At 45.2% G+C, this 17,500-nt stretch overlaps 1 protein-coding gene and 1 non-coding gene across 2 annotated transcripts in view; one reads left to right on the top strand and one right to left on the bottom strand.

Annotated features, from left to right (window-relative positions):
• Positions 1-17,500, top strand: part of LOC143298910 (glycine receptor subunit alpha-4-like) — a 127,845-nt gene that overhangs the window by 65,327 nt on the left and 45,018 nt on the right. The gene's annotated exons all lie outside the window — the stretch shown is intronic.
• On the bottom strand, positions 14,873-14,954 carry Trnas-uga (transfer RNA serine (anticodon UGA)). The gene has a single exon. It is a non-coding gene; the product is annotated as a tRNA-Ser (tRNA).

Raw genomic sequence — 17,500 nt, 5'->3', positions numbered from 1 at the left:
GAATGAAGGAAGGAACGAAACGATGAATGAATGAATATGTAGCCGTGTACCGAGTGGTTACTGAAGGGGGTACGGCACAAAAGACTTAACTAAATATGATTGAATGAATTAAAGGATAGACAAGATCCGAACAAACGATGAATGAATGAACGAACGATCGATCGAAGATGAATGAATGAACGAACGATCGATCGAAGATGAATGAATGAAGGAAGGAACGAAACGATGAATGGGTGGATGAATGAACGAACGAACGATGAATGGATGAAGGAAGGAACGAAACGATGAATGGGTGGATGAATGAACGAACGAACGATGAATGAATAGATGGATAAACGAACGCAGCCTAGAAATCAGCACAGAGGGCAAAAGGCGTGTGTCGAAAGTAACAACCGTACAAAGTTTGCACAACACTGGAAATGGCCGGTCATACAATGAGCATTGCATTCAGAAACATGTTCTGCACCCTAGACCACCTACCCCTAACCCCCCACCCCGCCCCCCCAACATGGTTGTCCCCCCCGGGACAAAAGGAGCCCTGCAGAACGTGTGTGTTTTTCCTTTCACGTCACCTTGATCAATGGCTGTCTGGCATGGGGCGGCCCATGCTCCGTTTTACTTTCGTTTGCAGCTACACTAGTGGGGGAATGTGGGGGGCGGAGGGAGCAAGGTGGGGGCAGGGGGGAGATGGGGAGGAAGGGAAAGAAATCATGCAGGAGTCTGAATGTCTCCCGTTTTGTTCGTACGCGTCTCAAAGGTTCTTTGGGGGTTTTTTTTTTGGTAATGTGGATCAAAGAATATGTCCAGAAGCACGCGACTCCACAACTGTAGCAACTACGAAAACAGCAGCAGCAGCAACAAACGTATTCGTTGCGGTGTGTGTGTGTGTGTGTTGCCTCTCATTGTCTGCTGGTGCTAGTTTTTCTGTTGGTCGTGTGTGTCCGCGCACGCGCGCATTTGTGTGTAAGAGGGTGGAGGTGGAGGTATTTTTCCATCAGTTGATAATTTTTTGTTTATTGCTTGTGTGTGTGTGTGTGTGTGGAGGTGGGAGGGGGTGGGGGGTTGGAGTGATCATTGATTCTCTTTTTGTCCGTTTCATGAAGATCGCCTACAATGATTTGAAAATGTTGAATTTTTTTGGTTCTTCTTTTCCTTCTTTTACTTTTCTTTCTTCGTTTTCATTCATCTCTCATCCTCCTCATCCTCCTCATCCTCTCTTCTTCTTCTTCTTCTTCAAGTGAATGTAATGGCAAACATTGTAATATGTTAATGTGTACTTTATGAATTGATAGGTAATTTTTTTTAATAAAAAAAAAGCAAAAAAAACAGGACAATGAAGGGCAGGTACTGCGATATGTCGATCTTAATTTCATGGAAGAAGCTTTCAGTTGAAAGGACAACACAGGGCAGAAGAAAGAGAAACGCCCGTAGGCGCTGGGGAGGACCCAAAGAAGCACTGTCTCCACCCGCCCTCGGAACAGTCCTGCACCACCCTTGGAGGCCTGCGCTGTGTTCACGATGGGTGCTGGCACGCACAGGACACTCCATTAAGAATTCAAGGGACATAACTGCTCCCGAACAGAGGCAAAAGAGACCACAGGATGCAACTCGCGACAGCCTTAAAAGAAGTATCCCCATGGGTGTACCAACCAGCATTTCATGACTGCAGAGCCCACCGGCAAAAGACACCACCCTCCAGCTGCTGAGCACACCCCACAGACCAAACCGCCCCTGCCCGCAGACAGATGAAGACACTGCCACTCCAGACACAGCCATACGGTCTTATGTGCCCTCAAGAGAGAATCCCAAGTTGTAGTCTTTCCCACTGTCAAGAAGATTTTCCCTTTGGTCAGTGGGTCTTTCCTCACCGTCACTGGACCTTTCTCCAGGGTCAGCCTAGTCCAGGCAAAGAAGAAAGAGAAACACCCGTAGGTGCTGGGGAGGACCCAGAGAAGCACTGTCTCCACCCGTCCTTGGAACAATCCTGCACCACCCTTGGAGGCCTGCGCTGTGTTCACGATGGGTGCAGGCACGCACAGGACACATATATTACGCATATATTACGATATGTCAATGTAAATGTAAAAAAGGACAACATGGGGCAGATATTAGGATATGTCAATGTGAATGTCATGGAATAAGCTTTCAATTAAAAGGACAACATAGAGCAGATATTACGATAATATGTCAATGTGAATGTCATGGAATAAGCTTCCAATTAAAAGGACAACATGGGGCATTATATTACGATATGTCAGTGTGAATGTCATGGAATAAGCTTCCAATTAAAAGGACAACATGGGGCATTATATTACGATATGTCAGTGTGAATGTCATGGAATAAGCTTCCAATTAAAAGGACAACATGGGGCATTATATTACGATATGTCAGTGTGAATGTCATGGAATAAGCTTCCAATTAAAAGGACAACATGGGGCATTATATTACGATATGTCAATGTGAATGTCATGGAATAAGCTTTCAATTAAAAGAATGATTAAAGGGCAGATACTGCGATATGTCAATGTAAATTTCGTGGAATAAGCTTTCAATTAAAAGGACAACATAGAGCAGATATTACGATAATATGTCAATGAAAATGTCATGGAATCAGCTTTCAATTAAAAGAATGATGAAAGGTCAGTTACAGCGTCACGGGTGACAGCCTAATTAATGAGGGGCTGGAGCTGGCGAGGGTGTGGGGAGGGGAGGAGGGGGGAGGAGGACAAGTTGGGGGCTGGGGTTGAGGGTGGTTTGGGGAGGGTTGTCATATCGAGGGATACACATCAATAATGGACCGGTTTGTTTGGGACAAACAATCTATCACTTCTCGCTAATACCTTGATAGAACTGATTAATCCGGCACGTTTGTGTGTGTGTGTGTGTGTGTGTGTGTGTGTGTGTGTGTGTGTGTGTGCGTGTTTGGTGCAAGCGCACGCGCGTACAAGTGCTCCATCTGTCTGTCTGTCTGTCTGTCTGTCTCTCTCTCTGTCTCTCTCTCTCTCTCTCTCTCTCTCTCTCTCTCTCTCTCCACACTGAATTGGATAAAGTAACTTCATCTTTACAAGATAATATTGACCAACTGCTTAAATGGTCTGAGTTAAAGCATATGAGTATTCACCCGAAAAAACAACAACTAAATATCTAATCATTACCACTAGACAAAAGCGCCAGAATTTCTCTTCAACACCCCCATCTCTTTATGTAAACAATGATGTAATTGACGAAGTAGATCGTCATAGAATTCTTGGTGTTACAATAGATAATAACCTTTCTTGGTCTGGTCATATAATGACACTGTGCAAACCTTTTTCCAAAAAAATATACCAACTATCGAAAGTAAAACATTTCTTAAACTTACACTGTAGAAAATTATTCTTCAATACTTCCATTGAATCGCATATCAATTACGCATCATCTGTTTGGGATTCAGATAGTGACAATGTTCTTAAATCACTTCTAAGTCTACAGAGGACAGCCATAAAGTTAATCCTTCTTAAATCGTCATCATTATCAATTACTGATTGCACAAACTTAAATATCCTTCCGCTGAAGTCGAAACTTGCATACAACAAGGCTCTTTTTATGTTTAGAATTATGATTGATACTGCTCCTCCTTCTTTAAGAAGTAGATTTGTAACCAACCTGGTCCGTCATCCACCCAAGATTATGGTGCCGCTCCCTAGAGTCGATATTTTCAAGTCTGGTCTAATTTATTCTGGAGGTTGCTTATGGAATGCAATGTTATCTACTATTAATATTCATGAAATAAAAAAAAACGTACATGCATTTGAGAAAATTACTCGTGAATATCTCATGAAGAACTTAAAAACACTGTAATTCATTTTAAAAAAAAATCCATTCCGTGTATTGTTTAGGATGTTATTAAATAGTTATACGATATGCCTCTCTCCTTCTCCCATATTACCCACATTTTCTTTCATGAATCTCATACTTGTGTGTGCATCACTGCATTATTGTTCAGGTATTATTGTATTATTGGTCAGGTCAGGTCAGGCCATTAGATCTGCTACTGGTAACCTGTAATCCAGTACAACCTGTTCAGGGTCGGGTTGCCGGCGACTAAACCGGCACTCCCACCGCTCCCTTCCGGGACTGGTGAGGCGGGTGGCTAGACACCCTTATGGAGATCCATAAAAGGGCGTTGGCTCAGGAGAGCCACCGACGGCCATCTAGCTCCACCGTGCTGTTTGCATGCCACACGCAGTTGGCCCCCGGGGTGTGTCTACCCATGCATGCGAAGTCTGGATCCGGCAGAATCTGCGGAAGAAACCTATCGGTTCAACGGAGAGGAAGGCGGTTACAGCAACGCACTGTGGAGTGTAGAGAGCAAGATGAGACACCGAAAGGATATCTTGGTCATCCACTACATCCGTGCTCATCCTCCAGTCGTCTCGACTTAGTCTTGCCACTGGAAATTGGTGGACCCGGACGAGAGAGTGAGGTCGACGTTGCGCAACTCCTCTTCACTTTAAACAAACTCATCGCGCAAGTCATCAGTCATCCAAAATGACCTTTCATCCTTCATCATTTCATCACCCCCAAGTCCTGTGGCGACAGGCGAGCGACGAAACGACAGGTGTGGGTACACTGGCAGTCGCAGCCGCAGACCTGCACGCAGGCGGCTCAGGCCATAGGGTCGTTCTTCGTCGACAGGAGCAGCGATGAAGCTCGGCAGCCGTCTGAGCGTCTGAGCAGCCCTCTTTAGGAATACACTGCTCACCTCCCTGGCATGAGGAAGGGGCTAGAAAAGGTGCCCTAAAAATTGCCTGCTCCATATCACCCTGGCCAGCATACCGCGGCTGGCGGGGACCCTACATCAGCGGTCGAAACAACAAGAAAGAAAAGAAAAAAACAAGGATCGTTCCTCTCACCATTGGTGCTTGGAACATAAGGACTCTCCTGGACAGAGATAACGCGGACAGACCCCAAAGGAGAACGGCACTAGCTGCATCCGAACTCGCCAGATACAACATTGACATCGCAGCCTTGAGTGAGACTCGGCTTGCAGGCGAAGGCGAGCTCTGTGAACAGGGATCTGGTTACACCTTCTTCTGGAGTGGACGAGGAAGCGAAGAGCGACGTGAGGCTGGCATTGGTTTTGCAGTAAAAACAGCACTTGTCAGCAAGCTAGCTGGAATCCCAAAGGGAGTCAACGATAGGCTTATGACCATGAAACTCCCACTGGCATCTGGCAAAAAGCACCTCACCATTGTCAGTGCCTACGCCCCAACCATGACCAACCCGGATGAAGTGAAGGCGAAGTTCTACGAGGACCTTCACTCTGTCATTGCTGCTATCCCTAAAGCAGACAAGTTCATCATTCTTGGGGACTTCAATGCTAGAGTTGACTCTGACTACATCTCCTGGGATGGAGTGATTGGAAAGCATGGTGTGGGCCACTGCAACCCAAATGGATTGCTTTTGCTTCAGACCTGTGCAGAGCACGAACTGCTGATAACCAACACAGTTTTCTGCCTCCCTACCCGTAACAGGACGTCATGGATGCACCCTCGCTCAAAGCACTGGCATCTCATCGATTATGTCATCGTCAGGAAAAGGGATAGGCAAGATGTACGTGTAACAAAGACCATGTGCGGCGCCGAGTGTTGGACAGACCATCGCCTTGTAGTCTCGAAGCTGAATATTCGAATCCAGCCCAAGAGACGCCCCCAAGGCCAGAAGGCTCCAAAACGGCTCAACATCGCTAAGCTGAAAAACATCACCATCAAACAGTCCTTTGTGGAGCTGCTGGAAGATCGTCTGGAATCCGCCTCTCTGGACAACCAGAATGTGGAGTCTGGCTGGAGGACCCTGCGTGAGCTGATCTATAGTACAGCTTCAGAGACCCTGGGACCCATGACCAGAAAGCACAAAGACTGGTTTGATGAAAACTGTGATTAAATCAAGCAGCTTCTGGATGAAAAACGCCGTCTGCATCAAGCCAACCTGAGCAACCCAAAGTCCACATCAAAAAAGGATGCGTACGATGCCATCCGCAGGACTGTTCAGCAAAAGTTACGCCAGATCCAGGATAAGTGGCTGAGTGACAAAGCTGATGAGATCCAGGGATATGCTGACAGGCACGATATGAAGAGGTTCTATGATGCCTTAAAAGAAGTCTACGGCCCCACATCCTCAGGATCATCCCCCCTCCTCAGTGCAGATGGGAATACCTTGATCACCGAGAAGGAGAAAATTCTCGAACGCTGGGCTGAGCACTTCAACAGTGTCTTAAATCGCCCTTCCTCCATAAATGATGAAGCCATAGACCGTCTCCCACAAGTCCCCATCAACGAAGCACTGGACGATCCGCCAACACCTCTTGAGACCCAGAAAGCAATCCGTCTGCTATCCAAAGGCAAAGCACCTGGCTCAGACTCCATACCAGCAGAGGTCTACAAGGATGGAGGCACTGTGCTGACTGAGAAGCTCCATCAGTTGTACTCACTCATGTGGAAAGAAGAGACGATCCCCCAGGATTTCAAAGATACATCTGTCATTCACTTGTACAAGCGAAAGGGGAACCGGCAAGCCTGTGATAACCATCGGGGCATTTCCTTGCTCTCCATCGCAGGCAAGATACTTGCCAGGATCCTACTAAACCGCCTCACAGCACACCTTGACCAAGGTCATTTGCCTGAGAGCCAATGTGGATTCCGGAAAGAGCGCGGAACCACCGACATGGTGTTTGCTGCAAGGCAGCTGCAAGAGAAATGTCAGGAGCAAAATGTTGATCTGTTCTCCACCTATGTCGACCTCACTAAGGCCTTCGACACCGTGAGTAGAGAAGGACTGTGGAAGATCATGGCCAAGTACGGATGCCCTCGGAAATTTATTTCCTTGGTCAGCCAATTCCATGAAGGCATGCAGGCTCGAGTCCAGGACAAAGGCGAAACATCTGCTCCTTTTGCTGTCACAAATGGTGTCAAGCAAGGCTGCGTCCTGGCTCCAACGCTGTTCAGCCTCATGTTCTCTGCAATGCTTACTGATGCCTTCAGAGATGGCGATGTTGGAATCGGCCTAAAGTACTGAACAGATGGCAAGTTGTTTAACCTCAGAAGGCTTCAAGCAAAAACGAAGGTCATGACAGACATCATCAGAGACTTTTTGTTTGCTGATGATTGTGCCCTCAACGCTGGATCTGAAGCTGACATGCAACTCAGCATCGACAAGTTTGCCACTGCCAGCAGGAACTTCGGCCTTATCATCAGCACGAGGAAAACTGAAGTTCTCCATCAGCCAGCCCCAGGGAAACCCTACGTTGAGCCCAACATCACAGTCAACGGTCAGAGACTCAGTGCGGTGGAGCGGTTCACATACCTTGGCAGCACACTGTCACGAAATGCGACCATCGACGATGAAGTGAACGTCAGGATTGCAAGAGCAAGCGCAACTTTTGGTAGACTCAATGCAAATGTCTGGAACAGAAGAGGCATTAGTCTTGAGACCAAACTAAAGGTCTACAGAGCAGTAGTTCTCCCCACACTACTGTACGCCTGCGAAACTTGGACAGTGTACCAACGACATGCCAAGAAGCTGAACCACTTCCACACAACATGCCTCAGGAAGCTACTGAACATCAAGTAGCAAGACAAGACCCCAGACACAGAGGTGCTCGCAAAAGCCACCCTTCCCAGCATCTTCACCATCCTGATGCAGTCCCAGCTTCGCTGGGCTGGACACGTGGCGCGCATGCCAGACCATCGGCTGCCCAAAAGGCTCTTCTATGGCGAGCTGCAACAAGGGAGGTCAGAAAGAAGCGCTTCAGAGATACTCTGAAAGTCTCTCTGAAAGCGTTTGATATCAACCCTGACTCCTGGCAGGAATCTGCAGTGGACCGTGACAAATGGCGCGCTGCTGTGCACAAAGGCGCCAAGTTGTGCGAGGCCAACAGGACTGCTGCAGCTGTTCAGAAGAGGCAGGCCAGAAAGCCACGGGCAAACAAGCTCCCTGACAATGGTATGTCTGTCTTTGTCTGCCCCAACTGTCAGCGAACATTTCGTGCGCAGATTGGACTGCGCATTCACAGATAGATTCATGAGCATCCTCCCCCCCACCCCACCACCACCCTCCTCCCATCCCCCAGCTGCATGACAACGATGGTCATCATCGATCTCGATGGACACACCACATTGTTCATGACATTTTCTTTGATACGTGTTGTAATCTAACTTTGTAATGTAACTTTTGACCCATCCCACCCTCACCCCTTCCCCCACCTTCTCTTTCTCACCTGTCTGTCTGTCTGTCTCTCTCTCTCTCTGTCTGTCTCTCCCTCTCTCTTATTTCATCTTCCCTTCTTTACTCCTCTCTCTCTCTCTCTCTCTCTCTCTCTCTCTCTCTCTCTCTCTTTCTCTCTCTCTATTCCTCTCTTCTGATATGAATTTTCTCTATTTATTCTTGTGCGTTTCTTTTTCTTCTTCTTTAAAAAAAAAATTATCTATTTAATTCTGTACCCCAGGGCTGGGTGGAAAAGAGCATTCTTGTCATTATGCTAATCTCAATACCCTGGAAAAATAAAATTTTGTTCGTTCTCTCTCTCCCCTCTCTCTCTCTCCCCCTCTCTCTCCCCCCCTCTCTTTCTCTCTCTCTCTTTCTCTCCCTCTCTGTCTCTGTCTCTCTTTCTCACCCTCTCTGTCTCTCTTTCTCTGTCTCTCTCTCTCTCTTTCTCTCCCTCTCTGTCTCTCTCTCTTTTTTTTTTTTTTTTTTTTTTTTTTTTTTTTTGCTGCCCCATCATCTGCACCGTTTCAGTGGCATTACTCCCACGCCGCTCATTTAGATTCCCCCATACACGGCCACACCCGGGTTCGTCCGTCGCAGTTCCAGCGTCGGCAGTCCACAGGGAACCATCGATGTTAGGTCGCCTGGAGGCCACACACCAGAGGAGACCCTGCACTGCTGCTGAGTCACTTCGGTGGTGTTCAGTGGTGCCTGTTCTGATTTTACGTACTTAGGACACCACCTACTAAGCCCCCTACTAACGACAGTAATGGCTTAGTCGCGGAGCCAGACTGAGTGAGCGTCCCTCCCAGAGTGGAGACCGCCACCACGTCCCTCAAACAACAGCCCCCGACGAATCCGCCGATACTGACGACATTGACAGGACTCACCCCAAGCACAGAAGTGGAGGGGTATCGAAACAGGTCACCATGAGAGCAGGGCATGAAAGGCCACAGACTTTGAGACTATTTTGTTTATATTGATGACGATGAAGGAGGAGGAGGATGACGATGATGATGACGATGTTGCTATGGAGGTCCATTTTGGTTTGGGACTGCGTGACAAGGCTGTACTCTACGCTTCCTGTCATAATGAAATCCCGGCGTTAACCAGGCCCGAGAGATACAGACACTTGCAGTGTTGATCAAGTAATTAGAGCAACACACCCAAAGACGCATCCTTGAAGTGGATGACACTCGACTGTGTGGTCCCAGTCTCCCCATTTAAGCCCACAGCACACTCAACTCTGGGTAGGAGCCGGCCACGGGCCGAAAAACCCACCTCCGTTGGGATTCGAACCCGCGTCCTCCCAGCCGTCAGTCCGCGACGCTAACCACTTCGCCACGGCGGCTGGTGTCTCTCTCTCTCTGTCTCTCCCTCTCTGTCTCTCTCTCCCCCTTTCTCTCCCTCTCTGTCTCTCTCTCTTTCTCTCCCTCTCTCTCTTTCTCTCTCTCTTTCTCTCCCTCTCTGTCTCTCTCTCTCCCTCTCTCTCTCTTTGTCTCCCTCTCTGTCTCTCCCTCTCTGCCTCTCTCTCTTTCTTTCTCTCCCTCTCTGTCTCTGTCTCTCTCTCTCTTTCTCTCCCTCTCTGTCTGTCTCTCTCTCTTTTTCTCTCCCTCTCTGTCTCTCTCTCTCTATTTCTCTCCCTCTCTGTCTCTCTGTCTCTGTCTCTGTCTCTGTCTCTCTCTCTCTCTCGAACGAACGAACGAACGAAATTTTATATGTGTGCTATTGTAACTGATGTAGATTAGCAAGGACAGGTTGGAAGAATGGGCCATGCCCAAAATCTTAATCCTTGAATAAAAAAAAAGTTCTCAGTTATAAGTTCTGAGTTCTCTCTCTCTCTCTCTCTCTCTCTCTCTCTCTCTCTCTCTCTCTCTCTCTCTCTCTCTCTCTCTCTCTCTCTCTCTCTCTCTGTAAATACATATATATGCATTCTTCCGGTGCATGGAGTATGAAGTGAACTTTCATTATTCTCTTGTAAGCCTTTCAGATTTCACACCACCATGTCCAAAGATGTACCGAGATGATCAGAAAGAAACAAGAACATCCCGAAGAATGTGAAGTTGGTTTTGTTTTTTGTTGTTGTTGGTTTTTTTTTCAAACCAAAGGATGAAAAAGAAACTAGAAAAAGGCTGGCTGGCGTGAGAGAAGAAGCTGAACATCTCAGGCTGAATTATTGATGCCGCACAATCACAATGACTCTCACGGGGAACCTTCAGGTTATCAGGATTGACATGGGGGATGGCAATGTCAAAGAGAGAGAGAGACGAGGGGGGGGGTGGAGAGAGAGAGAAGGGGGGAGAAGAGGAAAAGAGGAGGGAGGAAAGGAAGGAGAAGACAGAGAGATGGGCTGAGAGATGGAGGAGGGAAACCGCATAACTCAGAAAGAATTCCGACTCCAATATCCATCTTTTTCTTCTTATCATTATTAGTCTCATTCTTCTTCTTCTTCTTCTTCTTCTTCTTCTTCTTCTTCTTCTTAACGTTCTTGTATGTATACTTCTTGTTGTAGTTGTTGTTATTGTTTCTGCTGCTGTTGTTGTTGTCGTTGTTCATCATCATCATCATCATCTTCTTCTTATTATTATTCTTCTTCTACTTCTTCTTCTTCTTCTTCTTAACGTTCTTGTATGTATACTTCTTGTTGTAGTTGTTGTTATTGTTGTTGCTGCTGTTGTTGTTGTCGTTGTTCATCATCATCATCATCTTCTTCTTCTTCTTCTTCCTTTCTTTCTTTCTTTCTTCTCCCATACAGAAAAAACTGTTCACTAGATTCCCCCAAGCAAGTCCGTTGTGTGTCAAAGCCGGTCTCTGGCAAATGATTTCTTATTCGAATATGAATACGAATGATCAATTCAGCAAGGGACCTTTGCCCTGTACTGTGGAAGGGTATACACAGACAGTTTCAGTCCTATCGCCCTACCTCGTATTCTATAATTTTACTTCATTTGTTAGTTCGATAAATCCCTTTGATTTTGGTGACTGTGCTTTCTTTTTTGCATGTGTGTACAAAATTTGAATGTGATTGCTGTTATCGCAGTTGTTCACTTTGGTGATGTATATGCATGCTGGGGGTGTCAAAGTTGTTCCATTTAAGCTAAGAGTATGTTATATCGTGGGTTTTGAAAATTATGTGTTTGGTTGTTGCATGTGGATACAAAATTTCAATGCGATTGCTCTTATTGCCGTTGTTCACTTTGGTGTTGTATATGCTTGCTGCGGTGTCAAAGTTGTTCCATTCAAAGCAAGGATATGTTATATCGTGGGTTTTGTAAATTGTGGGGTTTTTTTTGGTTGTTCAGGTTTGCTTTTTTAACTTGTGATTTTATAGTAGTAGCTTTCAAGAAGTGGGAAACAGAGTGTGTGTGGGAATAGAGACAGCCAGTTCCCCAAAAGGACGGGCTCTTTGTGTATGTGTGTCTGCTGGCAAGGCTGCCACAGCTGTCCTCTGGGCGTTCACTGAAATTGGAAGGACTACATGATGAGACCTTGTGGAAAAACAATGTATATATAATCACGGCAATGTATAATCTCAGGCACGCACATACACACATATTTGTATACATACACATATGATTATGCTCGCCCGAGCGCGCACGCAACACACACGCGCGCGAGCGTGCATGCGCGCACATACGCACGTACACAAATTCCCGTGTATATACATTCAGACACAGACACACAAACATACACGCGCGCGCGCGCGTCATACGCATATTCAGAAAGAGGGGAAATGTGAGAGGAAGAGAGAGATGGGGGCGGGGGGGGGGGGGGGAGACAAAACGAAATTCTAGTTAGCCAGGGTAATGACTATTCACACACGATCGCGCACGCGCGCGCACACACACAAATACACATACACACGCACACATGCGCGTGCGCTCACGCACGCACACACACACACACACACACACACACACAGACACACACACACACGCTCGCGCGTCATACGCACATTTAGAAAGAGGGAGGAGAGTGTGAGAGGAGCGAGAGGGAGAAGAAGAGAGTGGTGGAGGGGCCGGGGCCGGGGGGGACAAAACGAAATCCTAGTTGGACAGGGTAATGAGACCATGCCTTTCCCACCCGGCCCTGCGTGTTCACAAATGGACGACGATGACGAGAATGACGACAACGATGATAATAATGATGTTCATCATCATCATCATCATCATCATCATCATCATCATCGCCATCGTCGTCGTCGTCGTCATCACAGGAAAGGGAACAGAAAAATGTGAACGGAAAATCAAAAGACAAAATTAACGAGAAGGAATGTGGGAATAAAAAAAAATATTTGAAGAAGCACACAACACATACAAATAAATTTCCATGTGAATTAATAATGTGTTTCTGATTGGTTGGTTGATTGATTAAACACACACACACACACACACACACACACACACACACACACACACACACACACACACACCAAGATAGAGAAGGGGGAGGGGAGGCGGGGGGTGCCGGGTGGGGGGGGGGGGGGGGGCGGGTCCTGTACATCTATGTGGTCACAGGGTATGTAGGCCAGGGTATGTGAGAGGGTGAGGGGGTGGAAGAGATGGCATCAGGTACGATGATGACATCCGTTAACGCTTTAGCGGACACTTTCCCGCTTGTTCGCCTTTCTTGGTCGTTAGGATGCACTCCGGTATCAAAGATCGCACTCCCTTCCTGCATAATTATATGTGATCACTACTTCATAGCCGCTGCACAATTTCTTTCTTTCTTTTGTGTGTGTGTGTGTGTGTGTGTGTGTGTGTGTGTGTGTGTGTGTGTGTGTGTGTGTGTGTGTGTGTGTGTGTTTTTGTTTTGCTCTCTCTCTTGAAGGGAATTACGAAAAAAGTTTTCAAAATCAAGTTCATGAAACATTATTATATGCTAACTTCTCCTGATAGGGAAAAAAGGAGAAATCGTTTAGGGAAAATAGATAGACAGATACATACATACATACATAGGCAGGTAGGTAGGTACATAATACAGAATACTTTATTGTGGTGTAAAACACATAAACAATACACGAAAATCACAGTCATTCAGCATGTATACATAAAAGACGTAAAATGTGTAGAAGTCAACCTCGGGCAACCAATGCGAACAATAGATAATCACAGTAGACAACATACAGCAACAACAACAACAATAACAACAGAAACCTTTAAAAGGTAACTTAGAGTATATCATACATACATCATCACATACATGTGCAATAACATTTTTAAAAATCAGTTAAAGGATAGGCATAAAATCGTATACTAAAAGTAGACATAAGACATATACTAGCAATGCAGTTCAACAATACTTTGATTTAAGATGTCACATTCTACATACACACACTCTGGCATACTAATTTCTACTGTATCCTAATTTCTACTGTATCTGTGTTTGTGTATGATTTTCGATTTATGTTCGTACCTTGTTATGTGCTACTCCCCCCACCCCCACCCCCCAACCCCCACGCCCCCTCAATATTCCTTGTGACACCGGTACACTTGGTAATAGAGACATATTCTGTTCTTTTCTACATTTTCAGCACAAAACTGTTTATCAATCATTGCTGTAGACAAGTAAGTAGAACTGAGGTAGGTAGAAGGTAGGTGAGTGGATAGATGGGTCATAACATCTCCTGCAGTAGTCCTGTAGATTGATAGATAGATAGATTCTTCTTCTTCTTCTTCTTCTTCTTCTTCTTCTTCTTCTTCTTTCCTTTACACGACCAACATCGACTTGCCGATGACTCTGTCGCATGCTGGGTATTTTCGTGTCTCCATAATCCACCGAACGCTGACATGGGTTACAGGATCTTTAACGTGCGTATTTGATCTTCTGCGTGCGTACACACACGAAGGGGGTTCAGGCACTAGCAGGTCTGCACATAATTATGTTGACATGGGAGATCGGAAAAATCTCCACCCTTTACCCACCAGGCGCCGTTACGGTGATTCGAACCCGGGACCCCCAGATTGAAAGTCCAACACTTAAACCACTCGGCTATTGCGCCCGATAGATAGATAGATAGATAGATAGATAGATCGGCTGACAGGCAGACAGACAGAACGCACGGCCTGGCTTTGTACCGAATCGTGTCATTGTTTGGAGCATGCAGTAAATTCATTTCTGTTGGGTAAACATGTTTGTTTTTTATCAGTTATCTTCTATACATCTTTCTTTTTTTTCTGTTTTGGTGTGTGTTTTTCTTCTTACTTATTTTCATTTATCAATTTTATATTTTATATTATTCGAATGTTTTCTATTTCATTTCTGCTGGATCAACATGTTTATTCTGATCATTTGTCTTATGTGTATCTCTTATCTTTAATCTGTTTTAATGTCTTTACTCACTTTTTTTATTAATCTTTTTTTTTAAATTTCCTTTTATTCGAATGTTTTCAATCTGCCTATGGTAGGTTCTCAAGGGACCTGACAAATCCTTTGGGTCTGTGCAAAGTACAGGCATCTGCACTACCCCAGCCGAAGTCCCCTCCTATATGTAAATGCTGTGGAGATGTATGGGTCAGCTTGCAGTTTCAGTTTCAGTTTCAGTAGCTCAAGTAGGCGTCACTGCGTTCGGACAAATCCATATACGCTACACCACATCTGCCAAGCAGATGCCTGACCAGCAAAATTCGCTGCGAGCAGGATTCGAACCTGCGCGGGTATAACCCATTGGATTTCAAGTCCAACGCCTTAACCACTCGGCCATCACAGCCGTTCAGCTTGCACGCGTTGACACTTCCTTGAAACTGAAGCAGCATTGTACGCGTTATAGATTATTCATCAAATCTAGCGAGAGACATCCTTTAGAAATATCAAGAAAAGACCTTGTTTTTGGAACCTGAACACACACTTCTTTGCTCTGATAGATAAATACTGAAACATGGTTTTGGCATTGCAATCCCAGAAAATGGGATATGCTTGTCCGGTGAACGATATACCATGTACCACCCCCCCTTTTAATTCAAATCGGCTAGGGTCTTTTGAATATAACGTTGGCATTCGCATTTTCACTCTCTGTCTCCGTGTCTCTGTCTGTCTGTCTGTCTGTCTATCTGTGTGTGTGTGTGTGTGTGTGTGTGTGTGTGTGCACGTGTATGCATATGCAGGCACCAACATGCCCGCGAACGCAAATATAAATTTGCTTTTCAGTTTCACTTGCTTTCAAAAAACAAAAAAAACAAAAAAAAAAAATCCATGGCTGAGATGGAGACGACAGCTAATGTGAATTACTGCGGTACGAAGATCAGTTTATTAATACTTTTTCTCGCCGTTGGCAAAAATCAAGAAACGCATCTCTTTTATTCTGACAGAAACGTTGTTTTCCTGCACTATATTTCTCTGTCTGACAAACACTGGTCTCGCGGGCGGTTTGGTTTTGTTTTCTTGCCTGAGGCTTCGTCGGCTTGGCAGTGTGAGATGTGTTTGTGAACTGCTTGCCTGTGACATTCTGTCTGAACTGGTCCGCCTTTGTCATTCTGCTCTACGTGTTGAGTGAGTGATGTTATTTCACTAACTTCTACAGTGTGGGGGAGGTGTGTGTGTGTGTGTGTGTGTTTCTGTCTGTCTGTCTGTCTGTCTGTGTGTGCGTGTGTGTGTCAGATTTTGCATGAATTGAACGCAGGTATTCAAATCATTTGAGCTTCATTTTGTCAAAAAAGGAAAACACTGGAGACGATTGTGGATTTGGAATTCAGACATTTTACATACATTCCGAAACCTTCTGGAAACGTTTATGGATTAAGGAATCAAGCTTTGCACATACATTCTGCGATCTTCTGGAAACCTTAGTGGATTTGGGAGACAATCGAAGAAGATCGAGAAAGAGAAAGAGAAACAACAATGACTTCCGACGAAGTATGTGGAATCAGCATGGATGTGCTTCTTTGTTTTACGTCCAGCTTTTTTCGGGGAAAGGAAAAATTAAATCTAAATATATATCCGAAAGAACAAAAGGCCATACAGGAACAGACAGGACATTAGGACATAATCAAATATATACATACCCATGCACCTGTAGGCCTATACATTTGTTATAGAGAGAGAGATGGACAGATGGACAGAGAGAAAAAAAAGTAAGAGACAAATGAAACATGTTTGCGTAAAAATATCAACAGGATATTCCAGGATGCTTTTCAAACTTCTTGGGGGGAAGCCCAGCAAGGTGTTTATTTAGAGGTTTTAAAACAGCATCTTTGCTCCGCAGAAGAAGAAAACAACACACGAAGGTACACAGAGAAGACGCTAGAGATACACGCTGTGAGCTTCGGTCAGCTCAGATGTATTAAATACAGGTTGAACATTGACCCTGGAAGGTGCTATTGTTTTCCCAAGTAATCATGAATTTGGACCAGCTGCAATTTCATAATTGAGTTTTCTAAACATACATACTGATCTCAGCAAAACGCATTTACCAACTAAATATTAGCTGTTGAAACCAGTTTTCTTCTAATATTTTTTTTGTAATTTGTTTTACGCAAGAAAAAAAGAAAATCTATTTAGTTTCAAGCAAGTATGTGAACTTAGCAGCTATGATTACTTCAGTGCTTTTAATTTCAACATGCCTTGTCTGTTACTGATTTATTGTTCAGTTATTCTAAAATGTTATCATAATGTAATTCTAAGCGTAAAGGGAATTTGATGTTACAACATCCATTATCGTTATTTTGTGCTGCTGATGCTATCATGCACATTTCAACCGCCTGTTCACTGATGTTCAGTTTCAAGGAGTCCGATACATGTACGCTACATGGTATATGCTTTAAAAAAAAAAAAAAAAAAGGTGGGGGGGGGGGGGGGAGGAGCGGATGCCCCACCCAAGCCTACACCCAACGTGTTGGTCAATACCTTGACAGCATACTGTGGGAGTGATGGCCTAGAGGTAACTCGTCCTCTTAGGAAGCGAGAGAATCTGAGCGCGCTGGTTCGAATCACGGCGCAGCCGCCGATATTTTCTCCCCCTCCACTAGACCTTGAGTGGTGGTCTGAACGCTAGTCATTCGGATGAGACGATAAACCGAGGTCCCGTGTGCAGCATGCACTTAGCGCACGTAAAATAACCCACGGCAACAAAAGGGTTGTTCCTGGCAAAATTCTGTGGAAAAATCCACTTCAATAGGAAAAACAAATAAAACTGCACGCAGGGAAAAAATACTTAAAAAGGGGGCGGCGCTGGGGAGTGGCCCTGGGGAGAGCAGCCCGAATTTCACACAGAGAAATCTGTTGTGATGAAAAAAAAAGAGAGAGAAATATAAATACAAA

This window comes from Babylonia areolata, chromosome 24 (assembly GCF_041734735.1).
Source record: "Babylonia areolata isolate BAREFJ2019XMU chromosome 24, ASM4173473v1, whole genome shotgun sequence".
NCBI lineage: Eukaryota > Metazoa > Mollusca > Gastropoda > Neogastropoda > Buccinidae > Babylonia > Babylonia areolata.
The sequence above is the reverse complement of the archived record's forward strand: the minus strand, read 5'-3'. Positions and strand labels throughout refer to the sequence as shown.